Source organism: Lithobates pipiens, unplaced genomic scaffold, assembly GCF_037356315.1.
Source record: "Lithobates pipiens isolate NorthernLeopardFrog02 unplaced genomic scaffold, aLitPip1_a1.2 Scaffold_3, whole genome shotgun sequence".
NCBI lineage: Eukaryota > Metazoa > Chordata > Amphibia > Anura > Ranidae > Lithobates > Lithobates pipiens.
Genome location: NW_027507790.1, coordinates 239,473,336 through 239,493,463, shown reverse-complemented (window position 1 = coordinate 239,493,463; position 20,128 = coordinate 239,473,336). Strand labels below are relative to the sequence as shown.

The window sequence follows — 20,128 nt, the reverse complement described above, 5'->3', positions numbered from 1 at the left end:
TTAGGACCTTAGACTGCAGGAGCATGGGGGAGAAGATACTGCAGGGACGTGTCTAACAGCATAAAGGAGCAGGTAAGTAGATCTTCTTTGCTATGCCCCATTGCAAAGGATCATTTTTGAGTTTCCCCAGAGTTGCATTTTGAGTAGATATTTCCTAGCATCTAATGCCCTGACGACACATTGAATTACTGGGAAAAAGAGTTATGGGAAATACGCTCAATAGCATTACAGACCACAGCAAAATAAACAGACAAAATGTTTCATCTCTTACCCACTCCATCAACAGAATAAAAAAAGTTTTGGTTGCAGCTGGAGTTCCATTCTACAGCGCCCTTTGTTATAGAGGTATACTTGATCAGAACACCATGTAAAATATTTACTTTGCCTCTCGCTGGCAGTGTGAATATATCTGTGAATTGGTGTAGCCATGTGTTATTCTTTGGGCCTACCGCTGCTTATTAATCATTCAGCAGATGTAGTTGTGTGTTCACATCTTCAATTATTTATGTTTGGTTCAAACTGTTGGGTTAATTCTTTGGAAGCTCTGACCAGGAAAAGCCCACTACAGCTTCCTAAATGAGAGCAGCCTGGCATTGGGTACAGCTGCTGGTCATCTTTAAAGTTGTTCTCACCGGATCTGTGCTGTACTGAATAATATCTATTATACACACACACACACACACACACACACACACACACACACACTTGAGCGAATGAACACAAGAAAACACTTTGAAAAACACCACACAGACATCAGGTGGCATTGTTTACCCCTTCAGCTCTTTATCCTTGTAACATGCACTCTCTACCACTCCTTTTGACAGCTGTCCTCTATCCTTAAACTGTCTCTCCTTCATCCCTCGTCTCCACCCCACAGCATATATATCACCCTCACTTCTGTCCTCTCCGTATTACTGCACCCACCAACTCTTGTAAATTTTAAATCCACACACAAAAAATCTCCAGTACACTGGGGCATGTCCCTTCATATAAATCTCACCCCCATATTACCTCCTTCATCCTTCTGCTTCTCCTGACCTCTCTCCAAACTCCAATCTCCAAACACTGGGCCTCCATCACTCAAATGTACTCAATGCACCCATCACCCCACATCCTCCAGCAGCGGCCCGAATAAACACAATTTAGTTCCCATTTCTCTTCTTCCCAAGACAAGACTCCCTTTCTTTTGTGCCCTTTGGAATTCCCGCTCTGTCTAACAAACTCACCTCTCTCCATGACCCATTTATCGATAACTCTACTCCCCATTACCGAAATCTGGTTTCATGAATCCAAAACTGCGTCTTCTGCTGCCCTATCCCATGGTGGTCTTCTCTGGACTCACTCCCTCAGATCCAGTGGAAGGGAGGTGGTGTCAGAATCCTTCTAGCCACCACATAGCACCTTTCAGGTACTTTGCTCACCTCCCTCTCTGTCACTCTCCTCTTTGGAAGCACACTGCATTCGTCTTCTCTCCAGTTTCTCCAAGGATAGCTGTGATCTACAGGCCCCCTGGACCAGTATCAACCTTTCTTGATGACTTCTCTGCATGGCTACCCTACTTCTAAAATCCCCACAATTATTCTGGGCGACTTCAACATCCCTATTAATACTAACACTCTTGCCAAACTTCCAAACTTCTCAGCCTAACCTCCTTTGAACTGAAGCAATGGATACATGCACCTACTCACTCTAAGAAATACTCTTGACCTTGTTTTCTCTCACCTATGCACGCCATGCAACCTCTCCAACTATCCATTCCCTCTCTCTATTTACCTTATTAGTTTCACTCTCTCCCTCTCCTCCTCTCCCTCCAACTGCCTAAAACTTACCTGCAGAAACCTGCGCCATCTCAACCCTTCTCTTTTGTACTCTGCTACCGACGACCTCGATTACTAAATCTAACCCCTATTCTGCAACGAACTAGCCACTTCCGTCTACAACGCTTCACTTCTGGCCTCACTGGACACAGAATAAGGCCCTGACCCCTTTAACCTTGGCAAACAGATGATACTAGAAGTTTGAAAAAACAGTCGTGCTCATGAACACCTGAAGCGCAAGACTTAAGCCCCGTACACACAGTTGGCTTTTCCGACGGAAAATGTTTGATGGGAGCTTTTTGTTGGAAATTCCGACCGGGTGTAAGCTCCATCGGATATTTTCCATTGGAATTTCTGACAAAAAAGGAGATCTGGATCACAAATTTTCTGACAACAAAATCCGTTGTTGGAAATACCGATCGTGTGTACATAATTCCGATGCACAAAGTTCCACGCATGCTCAGAATAAAGCAGAAGAGCCGCACTGGCTATTGAACTTCATTGTTCCTCGGCTTGTCGTGTTTTATGTCACCACGTTCTTGATGTTCCCGATTTCCGACCAACTTTGTGTGACCATTTGTATGCAAGACAAGTTTGAGCCAACATGCGTTGGAAAAAATCCATGGATTTTGTTGTCGGAATGTCCGATCCTGTGTACGGGTCATAAGTCTCAAAAAGACTTTAACCAATATAAATCTGCCCTCCAAACATATAATTCCAGCCTCCTCACTGCCAAGCAGACCTATTTTATCACTCATTAGCAACTTATGATCCCGTCTCTGTCAACTCATCTACCTTCAACTCAATACTTCGTCCTCCATCGCCTTCACCCACCAACTCACTGCCCAGGAGATCGCCAATCACGTCAAACAGAAGACTGATACAACTCACGAGGAGATCACTACGGTACTGTAAGCCTCCATGCTTTACACTTCATGCCCACAGGTACATCATTACTTCCCTATTTCAACCCCACCACTATAGACGAGGTTGCTAAACTACTTTTTAACATCCATCTTACCACCGGCTCCCTGGATCCTTTTCTATCGCAAATGTTAACCCTCTGACTCTATTCTACATTCTCTAACCCACCTCTTCGATCTCTCCCTCTCTTCTGGCATCTTCCCTAACTCTCTAAAACATGCACTTGTCAGACCCATACTTGCTGCTGCCAGACTCATCCATCTTACCAATAGCTCTGTGTCCGTTACTCCTGTCAATCCCTCCACTGGCTTCCGCTTGCCCAACAAATTAAATTCAAAATACTAACAACTACTTACAAAGCCATCCACAACAGTCCCCAACTACCGTATATACTCGAGTATAGGCCGACCCGAATATAAGCCGAGGCCCCCAATTTACCCCCAAAAAACTGGCAAACTTATTGACTCGTGTATAAGCCGAGGGTAAGACATGCCTGTCCATCCCTGTGTGTGTGTCCGTCCATCCCTGTGTGTCCGTCCATCCCTGTGTGTCCGTCCATCCCTGTGTGTCCGTCCATCCCTGTGTGTGTGTGTCTCCATCCATCCATCCATCCCTGTGTGTGTGTGTGTATCCGTGTGTGTGTGTGTGTGTGTGTGTGTGTGTGTGTGTGTGTGTGTGTGTGTGTGTCCAGCCTACCTGTGTCCTGAGCCTTTGTCCCGAGCCTCCGTCCCGTGCCGAGCCTCCTTGCCTCCGTGCCTCGCCGCCGTGCCTCGCCGCCGTGCCTCGCCGCCGTGCCTTGCCTCCGGTCCCGTCCCGTCCCGTCCCGTGCCGTGCCGTCCTGTGCCTTGCCTCCGTCCCGTGCCCTCTTCGTTCGTCGGCGGCCATTGTAAAATTCAAAAGCTGCGCCGCCGCCTTCGCCTGTGATAGGCGGAACACTGAATTTCCCAGCAGCCTGTGTTCCGCCTATCACAGACGTCGTATCATCCTCGTCCGTAGTACGAGGATGATACGAAGTCCGTGATAGGCGGAACACAGGCTGCTGGGAAATTCAGTGTTCCGCCTATCACAGGCGAAGGGGGAGCCGGAGGCGCGGCTTTTGAATCAGAATGGCCGCTGTCTGTCTGCTCGACACGCTGATCGAGCGGGCAGACAGCGATGACTCGAGTATAAGCCGAGGGGGGCACTTTCAGCCTCAAAAAAGAGGCTGAAAATCTCGGCTTATACTCGAGTATATACGGTACATCAATAGCCTAGTCTCTAAATACCAAACTACTCATTTTCTTCGTTCCTCTCAAGACCTCTTGCTCTCTCGTCACCTCCTCCCATGCTCATCTCCAGGACTTTTCCAGAGCATCTTCAATCCTATGGAATGCCTTACCAGAAATCTGTCCGATTATCTCCTATATTGGCTTTTAGATGATCCCTGAAATCCATTCTCTTCAGAGAAGCCTATCCTACCCACATCTAATAACTGTATTTTCATTTGCCCCCCCCCCCCAATCAGCTCATCCCCCACACTTATTACCTTTTGTTCCACTTGACCCTCCCTTCTAGATCGTAGGATCTAAACGAGCAGGGCCCTCTGATCCCTCCTGTATTTATTTGTATCCTAAGTGTACTGTCTGCCCAGTGTTGTAAAGCACTGTGCAAACTGTTGGGTCTATATAAATCCTGTATTATAATAATATTATTATTTTTATTATTAATAGCACACAGTGATATAATTTGAAGCATTTAATTTAATTTTCCGTTTTGAGGATTATGGCTTTTATTTAGATTTTTAATACCGAAATGTTGGCTTACTGAAAAAGTAAGTCCATATACAGCATAGTATGCACTAAATACTTGCCGGGGCTCCTTTTGCATGAATTATTGCATTGATGCAGCGTGGCACGGAGCTGATAAGCCTGTGGCATTGCTGAGGTGTCATGGAAGCCCAGGTTGCTTCGATTTCGGCCTCCAGCTCATCTGCATTGTTGGGCGTCATCTTTCGCATCTTTGACAATACCCCACAGATTCGCTATGGGGTTTAGGTCAAGGGAGTTTGCTGGCCAATCAAACACAGCGAGACCATGATCATTAAACAAGGTATTGGTACTGCTTTTGGCAGTGTGGGAAGGTCCCAAGTCCTACTGGAAAATGAAATCGGCATCTCCATAAATCTGGTCAGCAGAGGGAAACATGAAGCGCTCTAGAATTTAACGGTAGAGGGCTGTGCTGACTTAATAAAACACAGTGGACCAACAGATGACATGGCTCCCTAAATCATCACCGACTGTGGAAACTTCACACTGGACCTCATGCAACTTGGATTCTTGTCCCTCTCCACTCTTCCTCCACACAATTTTAACAGGTGTTTTGAGTAGAGTTAATTAGCCGATTAGATTACACCATGAGTATACAATATCAAAGTTTTTCACAATATTCAAAATTTTCTGAGATACTGAATCTTGGGTTTTCACTACCTGTAAGCCAGGGCTCGACAAAACCCGAGCGCCAGGTCGCATTGGCGACTAGAAATAGCGACCTCGCGCCTGGGGCAGCACAGCTGGGGGTATCCTGTCTCTGTGGACCCCCCCAGCGTGATCGCGTCGGGCCGTTCCGCCGGCGGCCGAAAATTTAGGCCGCGGCTTTGAGGCCTTCTGCGGTCCTATGATTCTATATGGAATCTGGCGCCCTCTTGTGGTCGCCGTTGGTATGACAGTTGGTATGACAAACCAGCAATGCTAATGAAGCTTCCTCTGTTTTATATTACCTGCCTCTTCTTCCCTTTATTTAGAACCCCCTAAACATTATATATATTTTTTATTCTAACACCCTAGAGAATAAAATGGTGGTTGTTGCAATACTGTCTGTCACACCGTATTTGTGCAGCGGACTTACAAGCGCACTTTTGTTGGGAAAAATAATTTAGTTAATAAAAAAATAAGACAACAGTAAAGTTAGCCCAATTATTTTTTATATTTTGAAAGATAATGTTACGCCGAGTAAATTGATACCCAACATGTCACGCTTCAAAATTGCACCCGCTCATGGAATGGCGACAAACTTTTACCCTTTAAAATCTCCATAGGCGACGTTTAAAAAAAATTCTACAGGTTGCACGTTTTGAGTTACAGAGGAGGTCTGGGGCTAAAATTATTGCTCTCGCTCTACCGATCACGGCGCTACCTCCTATGTGTGGTTCGAACACCGATTTTATATGCGGGTAGGACAGGGCGCGTTTAAAAATTATTATTTTTTCTTCTTATTTTAACTTTTTTTTTTTTTTTCCACTGTTCTTTTAAAAAAAATGTTGTGTCACTTTTTTTCTTATTACAAGGAATGTAAAAATCCCTTGTAATAGAAAAAGCATGACAGGTCCTCTTAAATATGAAATCTGGGGTCAGAGAGACCTCGGATCTCATATTTACACTAAAATGCAATTGAAAAAAAAAATTGTCATTTGAAAAAAATAAATAAAATGTCCCTCTAAGAGCTATGGGCAATGACTTGGAGACGGGGGGGGGGGGGGGGGGGTCGGCGACGGCGCTGCTATCTTCCCCTCACTCGTTTGGCTCCTAACTTTTTAAGCTGGCTCCTAGATTCCAAGCAAATTTGTCAACCCCTGCTGTAAGCAACTATCAAAATTAAAAGAAAGAAATGCTTGGACTATATCACTGTGTGTGTAATGAACCTATACAATATGGAGGTTCCCTTTTTGGACTGAATTACTGAAATAAAACTTTTCGATTTAACATTTTTTGAGATGCACCTGCATATATAAAAATGTTTTATTTTTATACATTCATTTTTAATTTTTAAATCCTAGAAAAATGGTAAAAAGTCAGGATGCTCTCAGTGAGTTTAACATTTTAATAAAAAAACACATAATACCTTACATTTTTTGATTTGCTCCTCCATATTCTGATTAAATTCAGACATACTGTAGGATTTGTAAATGCTTCCTCTATTGGTAATCTGTAAACCAGAGAATGCATTTTAATTTTTTTTTGTTAAGTTTTGGATAGAGTGGTGAATAGTTAAGTGAGGTATCATTGAACGTCAGAGTGAGAGCAATAATTCTAGCACCAGATCAGTGTAAATCTAAACCTATACATGTACTGTGATTTGTCGCTGTTCATTAGAAAATATACCAGTGTATGGCCAGCTTTAGTTATTCAGTGCAAAGGACAGTCTCAAAAAGAGGCAGATTTGCATATCACAACTGCATGGGTTTCATCGCTGGATATGCAGTAAACTCAAATGCATATAAAATCTGCAGATAAACACGTCATAAGCCAATGTCCCCTTTAAACAAAGCCAACTGCTTTCACTTTAAGTAGATTTCCCCGGTTTCTTATTTACAGTTAACCGTTTACACTGCCCTGACCTGTGGCGCCTCGGGGTAAAATTACAGCTGCCCCACCTTCTTCCCCGCATAGAAATGAACTCTCTGCATGCAAATTACTGCCAGACCTAGGAGTGTGTACACATTGCTGAGATCTGGGAACAAGCAGTTTACTACAGCAAAGACAAGAACCCATCGCAATGCACGGCAGCTCAGACAGCCAATCAAAATCTCTGATTTGGCAACACAAAAACTAAAATCTGGGTTTCTGCAATTAGATTTCCCTAGCTTTGCTCTTTGCAACAACTTCTTAAATAAGCCAAAAAGACCGCCAAACCCTGTCCACCCACCTTCCACAATTCTGCAACTTCTCACACAAATTATTATTTTTCATCATTTACGAGGACTGTAGCAAAAGTAATTCAAAGTGGATATAACTTTATTAACATTCATATGTCTGTTTTTCTCCATACCAGGTCATCCCTTCAGTCCAAACAGCACTGACAAGTCCTGCTCCTGGCTTGCATTGCTCCAGTCTCACAGACCTGCATACGCCAGCTCCCTTGCACCATGACATCATAGTTACATAGTAGGTGAGGTTTAAAAAAAAAAAAAAAAAAAACACAAGTCCAACCTATATTTGTAATTATGTGTCAGCATTACATTGTATATCCCTGTATGTTGTGGACGTTCAGGTGCTTATCTAATAGTTTCTTGAAACTATCGATGCCCCCTGCTGAGACCACCGCCTGTGTAAGGGAATTCCACATCCTTGCTGCTCTCACAGTAGAGATAGAGATCTCGAAAGTAAAATGCCAACTGCAAGAGAAGAGTTCCTAGTTCTTTCAGCCAGCCCTCTAATAACTTAGTGTGATGCATGCACATCATCAGGGAAGCGGCTGCAAGAAGCAAGACAAGCCAGCCCCCTCCCCATAACAAGGGAGAAGTTAGCGCAGAACTGGGTATGCAGCAGAGGAGCCGATCATTAAATCAACACTGGATTCACTGGGCATGCAAGTATATTTATTAAAGTGGAAGTAAACTCCCCTATCGTTTTCAGCCAAGGAAGCTACCATCTTTGCCTCTGTTTAATCTTCAACTGCTATGGTGCTGCACATGTGATTCGTTATGACACCAGCCATTGGATGGTTTGATAGTTTGGCTGAGAGCACAGCCAATGTGCAGTTAGCATTCCCAGCATGCTTTTTATTTTTTTTTATTTTTTTTAACTGTTTAAATAGATGGGTTTACTTCCACTTTAAGCACAACCCAACATAAAAACGTAAGATAAAATGAAAGTAAGGCAATTCACTACTAGTAGACATACACTAGTAGAAGAGCGAAAGATTTGAGGCAACCTTGGACTTTCATGGTACGGTATAGACTCACAATGCTCAAAAGCGATCATTTTATTAGAAAAATATTAATAAATATTTTATATTAACCTCTTCCCGCCCTCCCTATAGCCGAATGACGGCCATAGAGCGGGCGCTTTCGTCTCATATGTAAACATATGAGATCATCTCTCAGCGCCGCTCTCCCTCCTCACACAGACAGCGTGTGAGAGGGGAGAGATGAATGGCTGCAGCGGCCGTGAGTGTAAGAAAAAAATAAAATAAAAGGGCCATCTGTCATCAGTGTCACGCGTCATCGGTGCCACGTATAAGTGTCATCATTGCCATCTGTCATCAGTGCCATGTGTTATTGTCCTAGTGCTCCAGGGCCTTCAAAAGTTTAATAGGTAGTCAACAAGTGATCAAATACCACCAAAAGAAAGCTCTATTTGTGGGAAAAAAAGGACAAAAAATGTATTTGGGTACAGTGTTGCACGACTGAGTAATTGTCATTCAAAGTGTGAGAGCACCGAAAGCTGAAAATTGGTCTGGGCAGGAAGGGTGTTTAAGTGCCCAGTAAGCAAGTGGTTAAGTACCCACACAAGGGCAGACATATCAGAGTAATTTAACTGCTTCAATATGTTAAGAACAAAGAACCAACCAAGGTACACTACATTTTTCTGAATATAGTAGCGACCATAAATGTTTTATACACTAGTAGAATTCAATTAGAAAAAGGTTTGTTTTAAGAACATTTGTTAATTTTCAAATTGTTAGTGGGGTCAAAGTGACATTCATTTTTCAGCCACAATGAGAAAAGGTCAGGATAAAACAATTTTTTCTGGAACATACAATGCAGGAGGGCGGTTTCTGAATTTTTATTACCCTTTGTTAGGACAGTGTTCACATCTACTGTACAGCTGACAATGAAGAGCTCTAAGTAGTACGAACAGGGGTAATTGTGTTCAACATTACTCCGCAGAGCCATTCTAAACATCACAGCACCTAAAAAGGTAACCATCAGTTTTTAAATCATTTTTATTAAAAGGGATTGTAAAGTAACTTTTTTTTCCCCTTAAAAACAAAATAAGTTATGTTTACCTGCTCTGTGCAGTTGGTTTTGCAGAGCAGCCCAGATCCTCCTCTTCTCGGGTCCCTCTTCTGTGATCCTCCCTCCTGTCGGGTGCCCCCACAGCAAGCAGCTTGCTATGGGGGCACTCGAGCCGAGCCACAGCTCCGTGTCCAATTAGACATGGAGCTGCAGCCTGGCCCCGCTCCCTTTCTTTGATTGGCTGAGTGACTTTGACAACAGCGGGAGCCAATGGAGCCACCCTGCTGTCTCAGCCAATGAGGAGGGGAAATTTATATATATATACACACACACACACACACACAGAAAAATACAAAAACAAGAGCATGTATGCATGCAAATACACGAAAATTCCCAATAAATTTTTGCCAAAAAAAGTATTCTGCTATGGCTTTAGTAAAAAAAAAAAAAAAAATTAATAAATAAATAGTTAATAATATATATATATATATATATATATATATATATATATATATATATATATTTTTTGTTTTTTCAACTTTCCTCGCAAACCAAACTATAGTATATACAGTACATTGCATTTAAAAAAATAACAACATTTTAATAAGTCTATGGCAGTGATCAGCGACTTATAGCGGGACTGCAATGGACAATCTGACACTACTATATACTGGCTCAGAAGGGGTTAACATCTAGAATGATCAAGGGGTTAAATGTGTGCATTATATATGTTGCTTATTTACTAAACATTTTTGTTTCTTATCCCTGAAAATAAGAAACAGAGATGGTTCCCTCTGTACAGAGCTCTGTGTTTATTGTTAACACAGGGCTCTTGGCTGTGATTGGACACAGCCATACAGCAGGTCCAACCATGAATCATTGGCCGAGATCAATCAGTGGGGTAAACCCGGAATCAGGCAGCGATATACTAGTCCATCACTTTGCCTGCACAATCTGCAAGTGGATAAAGTCAGTGCTATCCCAATTTGCTGCAAAAGTGGAAATACACTGTAAAAATAAAAAAAGCAGCTGTTCTAGTCTTGATTTACACAAGCCATCCTCAGCTCTCCTATAGCTGAAATACCAGTCCTGCAAATGTGTTATTTACACATTTAAATTCAACACGCCTAGTGTGCATATTTACATGAATTGCACAAGCTTAATATGGAAACCAGTCTGAGAGGTATGCTAATTACTCACACTGCAATTACAACAATAGAGCTTTCCTCGGCAGGGTTTGTAAAATTAAAGGGAAAATACTTTAAACCAAAAAAAGTACACTTATCACATCTCCCCCTTTCCCCTGACCTAATCCAGTCCACCTTTCTCCTCTATAGACTTCTGCTGGGCTGTGGCCGAGGTGTGGACAGTAGGGTAGGGAAGGGTCAGAACCTCTCAGGTTGGAATTGATGTCTGCATCCCTACTAGGGAGATTCGCCCGCTCCCCCATCTGGACTCAAATGGGAGCAAAACTGCAAAATTTGGAGTTGTCACCAGAACAAGTATAGAAAGGAAAAACTTCCACCAGGGAGACATGTTCTAGTGAAAACGGTCTAATCCCCATAGTTGGTTGCTGGACCACTGGCAGTATAGAAACCAATGATGCACATGCCCCAGCATGATGCAACTTCCCCCTTACAGACCTTCCCTGCCTCCCAGCTCCCATCCTGCTGCTACAGCTACACTTACAGTGGTGAGGAGGGACACCGGTGCACGCTATGGGGGGCCTCGGATGGGGACACCGATGCACGCTATGGGGGGCCTCGGATGGGGACACCGATGCACGCTATGGGGGGCCTCGGATGGGGACACCGATGCACGCTATGGGGGGCCTCGGATGGGGACACCGATGCACGCTATGGGGGGCCTCGGATGGGGACACCGATGCACGCTATGGGGGGCCTCGGATGGGGACACCGATGCACGCTATGGGGGGGCCTCGGATGGGGACAACTCCAAATGGTGAAAATTGACGTTGGGGGCACTTTGATGTAAAGGAGATTCTGATGGGGACTTTGCACACACACTTGTTTCATGCATTCAAAATACTGAACTTACAAGATCATGGTAGCCAGGCAAGTAAAATTTTCTGAAGGTGGCATCACAATTTTCAAAATGGTCATTGGTTAGGCCTCCATTACGTTGGCCATACAATAGTAGATTTCCAAACAAATGTCTGTACAAAAACTCTCAGAACATTCGATGAATTGATAAAGCTCATTCAAAAAAAGTACTTCACAAATTTTGTTTGCTTTTAACTTTCGATTTTGAAACTAAAGAACTCCCCCCCCCCCCCAAATAAAATAAAAAATAAAATTAAAATTAAAATACAGGGTTAGAAATCTGTTCAAAGAAGAAGACGTTTCCACCCCTCTAATTTTTAATAATAATTAAAAAAACAGAAGAAAAAAAAACAACAACACACATATACATACATTAGATAGATAGATAGAGCTGGGGGAGTAGAAACAGCAGCCACTGGTCACCTTCAAAAGGCTTCATTCACACCTGAGCGTACTGGAATAGGAAGCATTTTCAATAAGAAGCCAGCAAAACCTAAATGTCTCCAAGCAAAGATTTCCCCTTTTCTGAATTTGTCATCTTCCCAACTCTTTTGTGGCTTTTAAATTTTTTTTTTTAAAGTAGTTTTTTTTTTTTTTTTCCAGTGAACGGACAGGTTATACAAGTACATCTAAATGTCTTCTGATCTCCCAGTACAGGGAATGGGAATTCTATAGAATGGCAGGCTTAGACATGCAAACGAAACCAAATACAAACTAAAGAAACCGGTCACATTTCCACATTACAGCCGGCAACACCCTGTGCCATGTCAGCGAGGATTAACACAACTGGACTACAAGCCATTGCGTCAAGATAGTCTCATCAGGGATTTCATTTTAAAGACACCTGGTGACGACTGCCGACACTTGCTTCATTCAGCAATTTTCATTAATATCAGAAAGAGAACGCCTCAAAAAGTTTAGAAGTGGAAGTATATAATTTTCTTTGGCTCGTCTCTCCTCCACCTTATCAATATGCTAATAACACAAAAAAACCTTTTCTGGTTTTATTACATCCTTATCACGTCACAAGTCACGAATAGCTGCAGACAGCCCGTCATTACACTGTACGGGCTCAGCTGTCACGGTTATCCGCACACAGCTGCCAATTCCACGCTTAGAAATTTATTTTAATTTATTGCAGGTATTTATATAATTCACGCAGCACTTTACATACAGCCAGTGCTCAGCATAAATTAGTACACCCTCTTTTGAAAAGTACGATTTTAATCAATATCTCAACACAATTTCCACAATTATAAGAAAGCTGCGTTTTATAGAACATTTGTTCAGCTCATTACATGAAAAGGTCAATAATATAACTTAGATTACAAAATCTACAGTTTTACTCAAAATTAGTTGACGCAAAAATGAATACATCCAACAACAAAAACGACTCCAGCTAGTATTTTGTAGGACCGCCATTATTTATAAGACAGCACCAAGTCTTCTAGGCATGGAATGAACAAGTTGGCGACCTATAGCAACATCTATCTTTTTCCACTCTTCAAGAACGACCTCTTTTAGAGTCTGGATACTGGATGGAGAGTGAGGCTGGGTTCACACTATTGCGAACTGGACGCAGCTTTCCCAGCATCCAATTCGCATAGCAGGAGATTGTGACCGGCTCTCTATGAAGCCGGCTCACATCTCCGCAGCGGCTCTGGTGGGAATTTAAAAAAGGAGCCTTGTGCATCTTTTGGTCTTTAGGTCCGAAGTCAGCCAAAAATTCGGTCTGAAATCGGACCTGAGACAGTGAATAGAGACGCACCTGACTCCTGCTGTGTGCCGCTGCGTTCTCCAGCGTGAACCCAGCCTGATGCTCAACTTGACTCTTCAGAATTCTCCATAGGTGGTGTTCTATTGAGTACAGATGAGGAGACATACTTTGCCACTGAATCACTTTCACTCTCTTCTTCAGAAATGCAACAGTGGCCTTGGATGTGTGTTTTGGATCATTGTCATGCTGGAAAAGAGCACAATGACCAAGGACACAGAGTGATGGTGGCATCTTCTCTCAGTACAGAGCAGTACTCTGAATTCATGATACCATCAATGAAATGCAGCTCCCCAACACCAGCAGCACTCATGCAGTCCCACAGAAGGACACTGCACCACCATGTTTCACTGTAGGCACTATGTATTTTTCTTTGTACTCCTCACCTTTGCAACGCCATACAGTTTTAAAGCCATCAGTTCCAAAAACATTTATCTTGGTCTCATCACTCCAGAATACAGAGTCCCAGTAGTCTTTTTATAGCTTGGGCCCTGGTAAATCCTAGGCAGCCTTTTTTGTGCATGGGCTTCAGGAGAGGCCTCCTTTGTGGACAACACTCATGCATGCCATTCCTCTGCATTGTACGCTGTATTGTGTCACCTGAAACAATCACTCTAGTTTGGCTTTTTATTTATCTAACTGCAATAAACTGTCCTGAAGATTTTCTTCAACCCTTCTCATTAGAAGATGCTCCTGTCAAGGTGATGACTTCCATGGACTTCCTGGACATCTCTGAGATGGTTGCAGTTCCATCTTTGTTAAATTTTTGTATCACTATATCGCTACAGTATTCTGACTGATAAGTAGCGCTTTGCAGATCTTCTTGTAGCCCTCACCTTTCTTGTGTAAAGAAATTATTTTTTTCTCAGGCCTTGTGACATTTGTCTTCCATGTGGTGCCATTGCTGACAGCACGGAATGGGAAGAGGTTTTCTTTGTTAAGTAACACCCTTTTATAAATCAACTGTCTGCTGGACACCGGTTTAATGAATAGACTCACCTGTAGTTGAATTCTTGTTAACCACTTACCAACCGGCTCCTGTACATATACGTCGGCACTTTGAAGAGGGATATCTCAGTAACGGCAGCTGCTGCCACAACCGAGATAGCCATCTTTTCAGGAGCCGGTCCTCTTTACGATAATGGTGGTCTCCGCGGCGGACCAAGCGCCCATCCAAACGAGCTTGGGCGCAGAAGCGAATGCATACAGGAGTAGCACCCGCATATGAAAATAGTGGTCAGTGAGAGCAATAATTCTAGACCTAGACCTTCTCTGGAACGCAAAACATGCAACCTGTAGAATTTTTTTTAAACATCACCTATGAAGATTGAGGGTAAAAGTTGACGCCATTCCACGAACGGGCGCAATTTTGAAGCGTGACATGTTGGGTATCAATTTACTTGGCGTAACATTATCTTTCACAATATAAAAAAATAAAATCTGACTAAATTTACTGCTGTCTTATTTTGTTTTATTAAAAAAACACGCTTGTAAGACCGCTGCGCAAATATGGTGTGAAAATAAGTATTGCAACAACCGCAATTTTATTCTCTAGGGTGTTAGAAATTTTTTTTTTTTAAAAATAAAAAACACACAATATATAAAGTTTGGGGGTTGTAAGCAATTTTCTAGCAAAAAACACCGTTTTAAAACACCTGAATTCCAAAACGAGGCTGGTCCTTAATTTTGATATCTAAAATGTAGCTTTGCTCCTAAGACTTTCATTGAGGTGTATTCATTTTTTTTCAACATCGTCTTGAATTAATGGCCCGCATTTGTGGGAGTATTTTGTAGTATAGGGTCCCATAGAAAAAAACGTTCATTCTAAAAGTAAAGGTCTTCTGATAAATCTGTTGGGGTGTACTCATTTATGCTGAGCACTGTATATTGTACACTTACATCAGTCCCTGCCAAGGAGCTTACAATCTAAGGTCCCCAACACATTCATACACACACTTTCTAGGGCCGGTTGAGACAGGATCCAACTAACCTACCAGCAGGTCTTTGTAGACTGTTGCCGCCGACATTCATGATGTGGGGGAAAATCTGTGCGAATGCAGCCTTAAGCCTCCTACACCACACTTAGATTTTTGCATGACCAAATGTCCGTTTTGTGTGGCATGCTCATGTTGAAAGTGAAACGGTTTCTCGCAATACAAAAATTTTCATACGAAAGAAGTGATGTAATGTGTTGAATAGTTTTGTATGTGTTATTTCATATCTGAGTATGCGTAGACTTGCTCTTACGATTTTTTTTTTTGTACAAAAACCATACTGATGAAAACAAAAAAACAAAAAAAAAACAAACAGATGTTGCGGTCACAGCCAACAAAAATGTTATAGTCTGCACATCCAGCTTTTGTCTGATGGGGAAAAAAAAATAAAATAAAATTTGCTGTTGAAAGCAGCGTACAAACCATCTGAAAAAAAAATCGCCATACGAATTTTTCCATCCGATTTTCATATAGTGTGTACGGGCCTTTAGGCGTGGCTCACACCTAGAGGTGCAACAGAGCGCATTTTCATTTACACACACATTCCCATGCATAGGACAGCCCATTCATATCAATGGGCTGCCCTACGCACGCACCATTCAATGCCATTTGGTGCGCATGTGTACGGGTGCGAATTTGAGCGCTCCCGTCATGCAAAGGTCTGAATCTAGGACATGTCTTTACATCAAAGGGGTGTCCTAACTTTTTTATCAGAAATCACATGACTGGTGATCTTGTCATGCGATTGGAACCAGAGGGAATTCAGAGCAGCATTTTCCTCCTGTGGTAAGACGGTGAGGTTTAGTGGGACTGAGGACTTATGTAGTAGGGTAAGCTACAGTAACATTTTCCACGATTCCAATATTCAACCTTGTAAAATGTTTTTACTCCATACAGACTGCCATTCAACTGCAATGGAGACGTTTGTTTCAAAGTCATACATCCAAGAAATCCTAAATATTAATCTCCAGCCACCAGTGATGGAGGGCCTGGATTTTGGGAAAGGTAAGAAAGGGGACCAGTGTCCTTGGGCAAGCAGCAATCCCATACACCTGCTCTCTCCTGACTTTTACATACTAATGGTTGGCCGTCTACCTGCACAGGATTTGATTGCTTGGAGTATTATCCTACAACATGTCTAGTGCAATACGGCTGGTTCCAAGACTGTATCCTTGTTGGGTTTCAGCTGCAAGTACAGAAACACTGGGAAGTCACACTTTTGTCAAATAAACAATGTTAGTGAACACTGGAAATGGTAGATGTTCATTAACTGCTTAGCGGCCACCTTACGCCCATATACTGCAGCAGGGCAGCCGCTCTGTGTACAATCACGTACTCATGTACGTATGTGATCTGACACATCCGGGTCTGGGGAGGAACATGATGTCTGGTGGAACCCATCAATCATTCAGGAGAAAGGCAAACCGCCACTCTGTAAGCCCTTGGACACACGGTCGGACATTCCGACAACAAAATCCGACGGATTTTGTCGGAAACTGGCGTTTCATACACACGGTCGGACAAAGTTGTCGGAAAATCCAATAATTCATAATGTGATGACGCAATTTCGTTACGACGGGACTACATTCAGGCTAGTAGCCAATAGCTTTGGTCTAGGAATTTGATCTGAGCATGCGTGGCACTTTGTCCGATCGGAGTTCTCTACAAAAAAATAAAAAAAATAAAAAAAATCGGACAAAGTCCGATCGGATCATGTTGTCGGAAAATTTTATATCCAGCTCTCAAACTTTGTTGGTCCGACATTCTGACAGAAAAAGTCAGATGAAGCCCACACACACGGGCGGATTATCTGACAACACAGTCCGATCGGACGTTTTCCATCGAAATGTCCCACTGTGTGTACAAGGGCTTAGAGGGGAAGGTGCCAATCCTGTGTTTTTACTAAGTAGGAACACAAATCTTTACATTCCCCCAGTCAAAGCACCTCCCCCCCCCCCCCAGTTAGAAAGAACTCCCAGGGAACACATTTAGGCCTTTATTGGCCTCTATTGTTAACCCTGTCCCTGCCAGTGTCATTACTACAGTGACTGAGCATGTGTTTTTTAGCACTGATCACTATATTGGCGTTACTGGTCCCCAAAAAGTGTCAGTTAGGTGTCCAATTTGTCCACAGCAATATCGCAGTACCTCTATAAGTTGCTGATCATTACTAGTAAAAACACAATAATATTATTTCATAGTTTGTAGACGCTATAACTTTTTGCGCAAACCAATCAATATATGCGTATTGGGATTTTTTTTTTTAACCAAAAATATGTAGCAGAAAATATATTGATGTAAATTGATGAATACATTTGATTTTTTTTACTTTTTTTTTTTATTGGATTTTTTTTTTTTTGTAGAAAGTAAAAAATATAGTTTCTCAAAATTGTCATTTTTTTTTTGTATATAGCGCAAAAAAAACAAAAAAACAAATCATCTGACAGTGCCTGCGCCCCCAGCCCCCCCGTTTTACTTACCTCACCCCTCGAAAGTCCCGAGCTCGTCCCCCGACGTCCTTTCCACCATACAGCCTGGCCGCTGATTGGCTGGAGTGGATGGATGGAAAGCAGCGCAGTCATTGGCTTGCGCTGCTGTCAATCACATCCACTGACGCGGAGCGCCGGGGGCGGGGCCATGTGATACAGTGAGCGGCTATAGCCGCCGGCTGTATCACGGGAGCGTGCCCGCAGATGCTTCTCACCATGCGAGGGAGCTCGCATGAACGTGAGAAGCACCTGCAGGAAGAAGCAGAGACAGCCGCCGAGGGACCCCAGAAGAGCAGGTTCGGGGCCACTCTGTGCAAAACGGGCTGCACAGTGGAGGTAAGTATAACATGTTTGTTATTTTAAAAAAAAAAAAAAATTCACTTTACAATCCTTTTAATCACGCAATTGGTCAGTTAAAGTAACGCAGTTCTGTATCGCACAAAAAGGCCTGGTAATGAAGGGGAGGGGGGGTAAACCTTCTGGCACTGAAGTAACTAAAGGAAACCTTTTGGCAATGGAGCTCAGACTTACCATCTCCTTTTTAAAGTCACTACTTAATTACTGGCATTAATGTCACACATGCCGTTCCCAATTTTTATTACCACAATAAATTCAGAGATTTATGAATTCATCCCTTGCTATGTCTCCTTTTTTCTCAGTCTAATAAGCACCTACACAAATGAAATGCCATCCTCAAAATTACTCCACAAGCAATTAAGAGGAGCTCTAATAGACAAAACGGCACAAAGGCCTAATGCATTACAGTCTTAAATTTATTGAACAAAAAACAAACAAGAGCATACTCACAAAAACCAAAAAGGTAGAAAAACGTAGTACAGAAGCCAAAAAACTGAAAAAGGTGAGCCAGAAGCCCAACACTCCAGGGCCTCACATGTGTCAGCTACTGCTGCCGCATATCGAGGGACATGCCCTCTTCATCAGAGAATCTTTAATAAGTAACCATGAAGTATTTTTGCTATCTGTAAGGGAGGAAGTCTTGCCTATTACAAATGTAAGGAGCATTCTTCCCACTGACTATCACACTAATGTACTGTGCACTGTAAACATAATTATTAGCAGGAGTTCCCTGAAGCCAAAAAGATATTTCAAGAGTTTCTACATGTTCTGAAAATTTTGAGAACGGCTGGTTTAGAGTTTGGGTGAATCTCAATTCCACCCGATACATTAGACATTTTGACATGAGCAACACACTTAAAATGAGTCTGTATATGCAGTAAAGCATGACTTTTATGCTCACTGGGGAACCTAAGGTGGTAATCCTCTGCATTGTGTAAAAAGGCTGTTGGATCCCATCTTCTCTGATCCTCCCCTTCCTCCACTGTCCCCAATCCATCTCCCGATAGAACAGAGCCTTGAGGGGCATGCTACACATGCTCAGTTTGATGTGTATTGCTAGAGAGTTTGTGATCATGTGATCAGCACAGGGCCAATCAGCACAATCCAGACAGATGGTCAGGGGTCATGCAGCCTCATTAGGACAAACAGAGAATGAATACTCCTCCTACAAGCTTTAACTGGACACTGATAGAAGTCACAAGACTGATGTATAATGGCTAAATGAGAAAGTATTTAGCCATTTATATTTACTACAATTACTGCATTTGTATGTTCTGTGTACTGTGGGAGACCAGATATAGTGAATGCAGGCTCCTGGGTTTAGTAACACTAACTGTATCTATGGAGGAAATTATGGTTGTCACACAGGCCAAACTTCAAACGTGTCTTGTTGCTCATGGCCATTACATGGTGGATTAATAAGATGAGTAGTTTACAAAAGGCTAGAGAAGACTGTTTTTTGCAGTCTCTTCTCTACAACTCACAGGAAGGAACAAGGACACTACATTTCTGGCAGGATCAACAGGTATTTTCTGTGCTCACTGAAAATGTTCTTAGCCTAATAAATGTGAGCCAAGAAACTTGCCACCAAGGACAACATTATACATTTATATGGGTCTATTTTGGGGTTTCAGACATAGTTTCTCCTGACATATTTTTTTATGTTTTCATTTTCAGCACACATTTAGTATAGCCACTCCCCAACATACATATTAACCTCACTTGTTAATATAGACAAGAAAATGATCTCAATGTGTTACAACACCTGGGGAGGTACTTAAAGAGGAGGTCTAGCCTGGGTGAAAAAAAAAATGTAAACGTCAGCAGCTACAAATACTGTAGCTGCTGACTTTTAATAAATGGACACTTGCCCACCCAGGGCGCCCGCGATGTCCTCACCCAAAGCCGTTCTGTCCCTTGGACCTGGAGGATACCAAGAAAAGCCTGAAAGGGCACTTCGAGGAAGAATCCAGGCACATTGTCTTCCATGCCAAG

The 20,128-nt window shown here is 42.6% G+C and overlaps 1 protein-coding gene across 1 annotated transcript in view; it reads right to left on the bottom strand.

The window, feature by feature from the left end:
- LOC143941041 (phospholipid-transporting ATPase IC-like) overlaps positions 1-20,128 on the bottom strand; it is a 150,200-nt gene that overhangs the window by 105,033 nt on the left and 25,039 nt on the right.